Here is a 9,450-nt window from a genome sequence, read left to right as displayed (position 1 = left end):
ATTAATTTTAAATTGGATTTTATTCAGCCGAAGAGTTGGACCATGAAAACTTCCAGGGAGAATTCTCCATTGAAGAAGAAGAGTGGAGCTCACCTATCCCTGACATTAGCTGTCTCTTCCACTTGCTGCCCAGCTTGATACCCAGCTACTGGCCATACTTGTCCTTGTACTGCACCAGCAGTTTACACCCTTGGCTTAATGTCCTGGAGTTTCAGTAGAAAACCTGCCTATGATCCTGAAAGGCCAACAGGTTCTGCTTTTCATCCCAGGCACAGTTTACATACCTGGGTTGATGCAGGTAGAGGGAAAGAAAACCACAGGTGATATGTTCCTTCCCATCAGATCCATGTTCAGCTCCTCACCTGATGTCTACAGCCTTCATTTTCTGATGTCGTCCACTCCCCACAATGCTCCCGGGAAACCTTCTATCCATACCTACACCTCTTTTGCAATGTCCTGTGAACTCCCATCTCTAAGTACTGTGCACAGTGCTCATCCTGCCTAGAAAACTTCACAATAACACAGAACGATCACAATGCATTCTCATTCTCCAATCCCTGATAAATTAGAATGGGGCAGGGCCATGAGGCAAAGAGGCACACAAACATCTTGAACGTCCTTCAACTACACACTTCAGAACCAGTTCGAGTTAGAACAAGGCCAGAGTGCTTTGCTATCCTCATATGTTAAAGATTCTTTGTTTTAGGCTATCCTGTCCTTGTGCCCTTCTCACAAAATAGGAAAATTATAGTTAAGTGTTTCTAAAATCATTTGTGTCACATCTGACTGCAATAAGTCCAACATAAGGACATGGGTTTGGGGCTGTGGATGATATAATGAATTCCATTGTCTAACTGGAATATAGTAAGTGTTGAATAAATGTTTGTTAAAGTATGAATCCATAGTCCCTATGAGGCAGGCCTCTTCAAGGACTTTTCCATTGCCCAGTTTTGTCTAGCATAGAGATTTATGTTCTGAGGACATATACCATATTTTATATCTTTTATGCCCAAAATATCCCTTGATAGGAAAGCGTACTGAATGTGGAGAAAAAAGATGAACATAGGACTGGGGGAACTGCTGAGAGAGGGACAATGAGAAGGAATGGCCTCTGGGGCCCAGACACTTATGGGCCTTATCACATGCAGTTGGCCCAGACTCATCCTTCCCATCACATACTCATAGCAGTTTCTCACTTTTGTGATCTGAGGATGAGGAAAAGAAGTGAAAGCCATTTTTGGTGGGGAGGTGGCAGTCAGACGAAGTATTTAACTCTATTGTTATCAAGCACTTCAGCCTACAAGGATTCCATGTCAACTGTGCCCACATGATGTGCTTCTTACTCTTCATCTACACATCTGAGTCACTTTGCCACTCAGTCAGGAGCCCAGAGGCAGGAGCCACTCCTGTGTGTCTCACAACCTCTCAACCTCTGATCTTTAAGCAGAAGTACTGTGTCCATGCAAAGCCTGCTCTGTGTACAGAGATATCACATTATTCCCATCCACGTCCTAGCCTGCAGGAGGTAAGGGCCCGCCGCCAGTCCACAGAGGGGAAGTCGGAAGCCCAAAGAAAAGGGAATGAGTTGCTCATTCTCACAAGCCAGAAGTATCTGCTGTTGGCTACATCTTCATCCTGTGGGACTTGGCCATCCTAGGGTCCAAAGAGCAGGCCCAGTGTGAGATTAGATGCCTCATTCCACACTGAGCCCAGACTTGGGGATGCCTGATGGTCCGATTCTCAGGCCAGGGTGCAGAGTGAGGGCTGAGTGATTGGAATGGCCCATGTTTACCTCAAGTCCTTCAAAAATGAATGAGAGAGGCCCATTGGCAGCATGGTTGTTGCTGACAAAGTTCTGACACTTCTCACAATCTGGAGTCAAGCATAACAGGGATTAAGAAAGGTGTCATGCATATCCCTTCATGTGAGAGCTTCATGTAGAGCCCAGGCATTCATGTTGTTGAACCTCAATCCCCTACCCCAGGTCACAGGAGGAAGGAAATGATTGGGGACAAATGAGCCAAAGAAAGTATAGTATCAAGACCTAACAACCTTCCTGTGAGGTTCGCTTACACAGATAGCCATCATCCTGGGGCTCACTGAATTCTTGGTACCCATGGCCCATCCTTTCTCAGAGGTTATACATCTTCACTTCAGTCCCCTTTCTCCTGAGTTCTATGCTGAAGGGTAAGTGAGTGAGGTCGGTGGGGTCTGGAGTACTAGTCCTTGTTCTGTCAGAAAATATGAAATCTCCTCCCATCAAACTGTCACCTTCCTCTTTGTATACCTTTATTTTCCCCCTTTAACTATTGGTCAAGAAAGACTAAGACTCCACACTGAACACCAATGGCTGATTCAATATTAATTTTTACCTCTTCCCATTATCAGCATTAATTTTCCAAACTTTCTATTTATAAAATTGTTCATATATGTATTCACTCATTCAGAAGATATTTGTTGAGGGCACATTATGTGTTAGGCATTGGGCCAAGGCATGGGCATACAACACCAAGAAAATATGGTCCCTGTTATTATCACACACAGATTTCTTGGACAATTTGTACATGCCAATTCTTTTCAATTTAATTTAATGCTTTCAAACAATAGATGAACTTGATAGCCTTATCTTCACTTTACAGATTAGCATTTAGAAACTCAGAGAATTTATAAGATTTCCCCAAAGCCCCAGTGCTAACTTCAGATCTCAGCCTAGTCCAGTTTAAACCCAGGCCTAGCCACAGTCCACCCCCATATACCCAGGCCATACTATCAGCCTTTCCAGAAAACTTGGAGCAATGAAAGTCCCCAAATTATTTTCTCTTAACCACTGTTCATCTAGAGTGCTGTTCAGGGGCACCTGCTTCTCCAGGAGAGGACAGTGGTTTCTGAGCCTGTTCAAAGCCACAGCCTTCAGCAAATGTACTGTTCTTTACAAACTGGGTTTATTACTTAATTGTGCCGTGAACACTGCCTTTAAAATGAGTGGCACATATTAAAAGATAGCATGCACTTCTTTAATACATTAAAGCTTATGATGTGTTTTCACATGCATAATTTTAATTAGTACTTCAACATCACTTGGAAGTACCTGGTGAGTATGAAGATTATAATGAAAAGAAAGGGTCTACGTGAATAGTGAATCCAAGACTATAACCTGTGCCCTAACATTCTTTCCTTTTGAATTCTCCGTAAAAGTAAGAGTGAGGGAGATGGAAATAGAACAAATAAATAGGTGCCAGAAATACATCTAGACAATAAAGAAAATTATGCTAAATTTGCATATTGCTATATCTTGGAAAGAATATTCATAATTCAATGAGCTAGTTCTCATAATAAGGTCATACCACAGCTAGATCTCTTTAGTTTCCCAGTCCATAACATATTGTCTATATCATATTCACAGTGAACATGACATATAATAACGTTCACCCAAGTGTTCTGTGAGCTGTTGAACTGAGAACAAATGTAATGTTACAGTCTTGCTATACATTTATCCCCTCAGCCATCCATACCTTATTCACACATATTATCTTCAGCATTTATCAATTCTTTTACTTCTAGTTTAATTTGTACATGTGAAATCACTCATTCTAAAAACATTCAGGGGGCCCTCAGGTTCCCTGAAGTGGGCCTGGGACTTATGAGAAAGATCAGGTGTGAATCACCCTCTCAAAGAGCTCTCACTGCAGGGTAGACTGGCTAAACAAATGATTCCAATCACGTGAGAGTTGCCGAACTGGAGCTCTGTGAAAGAAGCTCTTACTCCCTCCTACAGGTAAGAGCACTTGTAATCAGTTCCAGAGACATGGGTTCCTAGTACATGACTAATGTGAAGTCCTTAAGTCTTTAATCATCTGTTGTGCCTCAATCATCAACCCTGCAGACCTTCGACGATGGGAGATGCTTCCTTTTCTTAAGACATAGAATAGAAAATTCTTCTAGAGCATATGGTCAAATGATCTTCACAAAAGGTGGAAAGACTATAAATTGGGAAAGGATAATATCTTCAACAAGAGGTGCTGGGGAAACAGAATATCCACATGCAAAAGAATGAAGATGAACACTTATCTTACAGCATATACAAAAGTCAATTCAAAATGGACTAAAAACCTGTAAGCCCTGAAACTATAAAACTATTAGAGGAAAACAAGGGAGAAAGCTTCAAACAAAAATGCTTTCTTCGGTATGACACCAAAAGCACAAAAATCAAAAGCAAAAATAGACAAATGGAATTACATGAAACTTATGAACTTCTGTGTAGCGAAAGAAAAATCGACAGAGTGAATGGCAACCTATGGAATTAAAGAAAATATTTGTAAAGCATATATTTGGTAAGAAGTTGATAACCAGAAAATATAAAAAACTGTGACAACTCAGTGATAAAAAGACAAATTACCTGATTTGGTGCTATTGACCAAATTATGTTCTTCCAATTAATACAATGACTCTCCTACCTCCAACGTGAACATATGTAGAGATGAGTCCTTTGGCAAGTAATTAGGGATAGATGGGTTTATAAAAATGGGGCTCTAATGATGGCATTAGGGCCTTTATTAAGGGAGAGATGTCTCTCTTTATTTCTCTCCAGAAACATGCACAGACAAAAAGGCTGTGTGAGCTCACAGCAAAATGGAGACTGCCCATAAGCCAGGACAAGAATTTAACCAGATGATACCCTGATCTTAGACTTGCAAGCTCTAGAACGGTGAGAATACAAATCAGGGGGTTAAGACACTCAGTCTGTGGCATTTTGTTATGGCAGCCTGAACTAATACAGAAGGGAAAGGATTGGAATAGATATTTCTCCAATGAAGATATACAAATGGCCAAGGAGCATATGAAAAGATGATCAGTACCACTAATCAATTATCAGAGAAATGCAAGGTAGAGCCACAATGAGATATCATCTGTTACCTACTAGGATGGTCACAAAACCAACCAAACAGACAGACAGACAGACAGACAGACAGACAGACAGACAGACAATAACAAGCATTGACTTGAATGTGGAGAAACTGGAACAATTACACACTCTTGGTAGGAATGTAAAATTGTTCAACCACTACAGAAACACAGTAGAAACTTTCCTCGAAATATCATAAATAGAAATAGCACATGATCCAGCTAGATAAATTTGGGTGATATATCCAATACTAATTGAAATCAGAATCTTGAATAAATGTTTTCAACCCATAGTCACTGCAGCATTATTCACAGCAGCCAAGATGTAAAAGCAACCTAAATGACCATTGATGGAAAAATGAAGAAAGAAAATGTGGTGTACATGTGGTGTACATGCAATGGAATAGTATTCAGCCTTAATAGAGAAGGAAATCCTGTCTCATGCTACAGCGTGGATAAACCTTGAGGACTTTATGCTAAGTGAAATAAACTAATCACCAAAAAGACAAATACTGCAGGTCTTTACTTATGGAAAGTACTAAAGGAATGAAATTTATGGAAACAGAACAGAATGGCATTTGCCAGGGGCTGGAAGAAAGAGAAAATGGAGAGTCGTTGTTCAATGCAAGATGACAAAGTTCTAGGGATCCATTGTACCACGATGGGCATATAGTTAACAATACTGTACCATATACTTAAAAATTAGAAGATAAGTTTATAGTATCTGTTTTCTCAAAAAACACAAGAATAAATTAATAAATACACTGAGTTGTGGAATTTCACTGAGTTCTGATAAGACGTGTATATATACAGTAAACCCTCTTTTCATGTTGAAAACTTTATGCACAACCACACGCTGAGTTTTCAGATCTCTTACATTATTTTTATAAGCCTGAGGAATCATAAATCCATGGGTGGCGAAATCACAGACCTAGTCCAAGTTGCTCTCTCCAGTTTAGGCAGATTGACTTTCTTCTAAATTCTCCTGAGAGCAGAAGAAGAAGTGAGCTATTCACAGCATAAAGCTTCTCTTTTATGCTTGCACTCGTTTTACTTATGTGATGCTGTCTCCAGTCTGTGACACGTGAGAGACATCAGGGAGACACAACAGCTGTCTGAAAACTGCTCCCAGAATCAACATAAAGAATCAGATTTATTCAGGGGTAATAAGATCATGAAGTGTGATAAAATACGCATAAATAAATTATGTATCTTTACATAATATCTTCATTATTTCTTCTTCTAAAACATTGATACAATAACAGAACTACTATGAGATCAGTGTTAGACAGCTCTTTGGTAGATTACAGCTTAACGAAGGTTTCTTTACTTGTCATTTAATTGATCATGTTTATCAAAAACTAATCTTCCTTCAAAAATGATGAATTTTACACAAATAGAAAAGAATGGAGAATTTTACTGGGAAACCTATACATCCAGCACCATGCAGTCTGATCTCAACATCTGCCACAGTGGCTTTGGATCTTTTTATTTCTATTTCAAAATTCAAAAACGAACAAAGAAAAGCCTAACCAAGACACAGCCAAGTCATCTGCCAGATCTTCCTCCATCTCTACTGATGATAATTATTTTGAATTTGTTCTCTTTCACTCTCAGATTTTTATACACTTACTGCTTATTAATGTGTGTGAATATATGTATATGTAACATACATATATAATTATTTTACACATTGGAAAATGTTATATGAATAACTCCTTAGTGTATAACATACTGTTTTGCATCTTGCTTGATTGCTAAACAAGCAAAACAGTGTTTCCTTGTTAACTGCTGAGATGCAACTCAGACTTAAACTCATGTAAGTTTCAGGATGGCACCTCTAAGTCCTCCTGGCCCCTCTCCTTGCTGCCTTGGAGTACATTCTTTGTCAGAATTGTCAGTGTCATCTACCTGGGGTTTGATACCCTGCCTGCGGTGACACAGGAAGCCTGGTCAAGGGGCTCTGAGATATGGAAAGAAACGAAATCAAAATATTGAAAAGGAAAAGCTTGAAGGAGAAACAAAGCACCACAAAGCCAGGGCAACTCACTCTGATGGTCTGGGAGAGCTCTGCATTGTTAGTGCCAGCCCTGTGCTGACACAGAAGACCAAAATTACCCTCCAGATTGTTCTCCACACAGAAAGAAATGGTAGGCAGATGGAACTGCCTAAGAGAGAGCCAACTGTACAGGTGTTTCATGTTTCCCATGCTCATCTGCACCCAGTACTTCCTGTAGTGCATCATAGTTCCTTTTCATATTCCTGTAATAGATTTTCTACCAGTCTGCCATGTCTGCCCATTCTTCTTGAAAATATCTTTGAGAGCATTTTTGGCCTACCGAAGATAACAAATTCCAGCAATAACTACCTAACAAAAGTCAGAACTTGAGCTGGGTCTTCTCCTCCACCTGTGTGCAGGATGTCGAATGAGACCTCTGGGTGGTCTCTATGAAACAAGGATGAAGATTTTCTCTTCCTCCTGATACTGTTCTGATATCTGAGCAAACATCGAGAATTTTCCTAGCTCTCCCCCGAGACAGGTGTTATTGCTCAGGGGTAGTTCTACCCCTAAGCCCCAGACAGGACCAAGTATCCCATTCTGTGTACATACACAGAGAGGGTCACTCACCAGTGCAGGCTAGGAGTCTGTAGTCCTCTGGCTACCAGTTCCTTGTCAGCAGGTCCCTCGCACCATCAGAATCCACTTAGAGGCTGGCTCAACTTCCTCAACTCTCACCCTGGGCTTATGCCCTATTCTACTTGTGTTTTTCACAGGGATCACCAGGATTCATGCTGCCGGGACCGCAAAAGTCCCCTGTGTCTCTCAGTCCCGAGGCCAAGATGCTTGTGGAAGGAGAAGGTTCTGAGAGGGGCTGACACTGCAGAAACTACCCAGAGCCTGGTTTGTCTTCTACATTTGGGAAGGTGTTCAGAGAAAGAACATGTGGGGACCCTACAAGGATCTGCAGATGTGGGGGAAAGTCTGCAGATGCGAATGACAGGCCAGCTGAACAAAAGCTGGGTTGTGTTTCTTGAGCTCCCCTGTAGCTCACCCCCGCTCAGGAAAGGGGGCAAAGGCATGTGGAGGGACGTGGCCATGGGTAGTTGGGGAGAGCCCTGAGGTGCGGGGACACAGAAGGCTCAAGGAGACTTAGAGGCTCCTGCTGCTGGGAATGGGGTCAGGCTGACCATCCGGATGCCCTTGCAGAGATTGGAAATGCATATTTCTCACAGAAGGTAGCAGGCATTCACATGGGGATGCTGGAAAACTCTGGGCACAAAGCATTAAAGCAGGCTCAGTCTTTACAGGGCAAGGGTCTCTGAGTCTGACATGACTTCGAGTCCTTCATGCTGGTGGTATTTGTAGTCTCTTGGGACAAGATTTGGGGTCTATAGGAGGAAGTCATTGAGAATGTTTAGGTTGAGAATTTGGGATCTTCCAGGCTGAGGAAGTGTGAAGCTCTCATGAAGAGGCTCTAGGTTCTTGGACACTGAGTTATTAAGCGGGGGCCTTTGAAGTAGAAGGGACTAAGATTTCCAGGATGAGGTTATTTATGATATCTGACACTGGGGAATTCGGTCTTCCTAGAAGTGCAATATTTAGGATTTCCCAAGATGAAGGTTTGGGGGGATGCCTCAGGCTGATCGGAATTGTGGTTTTCACTGTGTATGCTAAAGTCTAAACATTAAGGGATTTGGGGTTTGTCAGGACGATGAGATTTGAGGTCCCTCCAAGTTAGAGGATTTGAGCTCCCTCATGGTGACAGGATTTGGTGTCCCTCAAGGCTGATGGGATTTGGAGCGTCTCAGGGTGAGAGGCTCTGGAGCTTTTAGGCTGGAATTTGAAGATCTTAGACTAAGAGTTTACGAGGGTTTCCCATGGCAAAGCCCCTGACACTGCCGTTTTCCTGTCAGTCTCTACGCTGATCTGTGCACGCTGTATGTGGACGCCGAACAGGAGCGATGGCCAAGCTCTAGCGTGCTTGCCTCGCTCAGCAGTCCGAAGCGATGTATCCATTTGTATAGCCACGTCATCGCCAACAGCCAATCGGTGCTGCAATTCCAGGGTCCTACTCACCAATTGCAGGTCTGAGGACGCAAGAGGGCGAGGTAGGGGGGGTGTGGAACCTGCCTGTCGGTCACCGGCAGTACCCAGTCCTGGGCTGAGGGGCGTGGCCAGCGAGCGGGTCTCCATGTGACCTGCGGTAGGCCCCGCCCCAGTCCGCGGGATTGGCTGCTCTGGGTCCCGTGACCGTGCGTCACGAAGCCTCCCACAACCTCGGACGGCCTCGCGGGAGTCGTTTCTTGATCTCGAGCGCGCCTTGGTGAAGGACCCGCCGGGCAGGTTCCGGCGCCCACACCCAAGCGGGGCCTGGAGCCGCGAGCTCGCGGCAGACGTTCAGGGTGGACGGGGTCATCCTGGCCTGATTCGCTGTTCCACCGGACTTCCGTCAGCATCCTGAATTTTGTCCTTGTCCATATTTGCCCTTCCTTATGAAATCCACTTTAGAGCCGGCTGGAGTGAATACCACATTCCTTTCTGGGGAC

The 9,450-nt window shown here is 43.0% G+C and overlaps 1 pseudogene; it reads right to left on the bottom strand.

The window, feature by feature from the left end:
• Positions 1 to 211: 211 nt before the first annotated feature.
• Positions 212 to 8,937, bottom strand: LOC120598292 (probable histone-lysine N-methyltransferase PRDM7; annotated as a pseudogene).
• Positions 8,938 to 9,450: the final 513 nt, after the last annotated feature.

This window comes from Pteropus medius, unplaced genomic scaffold (assembly GCF_902729225.1).
Source record: "Pteropus medius unplaced genomic scaffold, Ma_sr-lr_union100, whole genome shotgun sequence".
In the NCBI taxonomy this organism is placed as follows: domain Eukaryota; kingdom Metazoa; phylum Chordata; class Mammalia; order Chiroptera; family Pteropodidae; genus Pteropus; species Pteropus medius.
The sequence above is the reverse complement of the archived record's forward strand: the minus strand, read 5'-3'. Positions and strand labels throughout refer to the sequence as shown.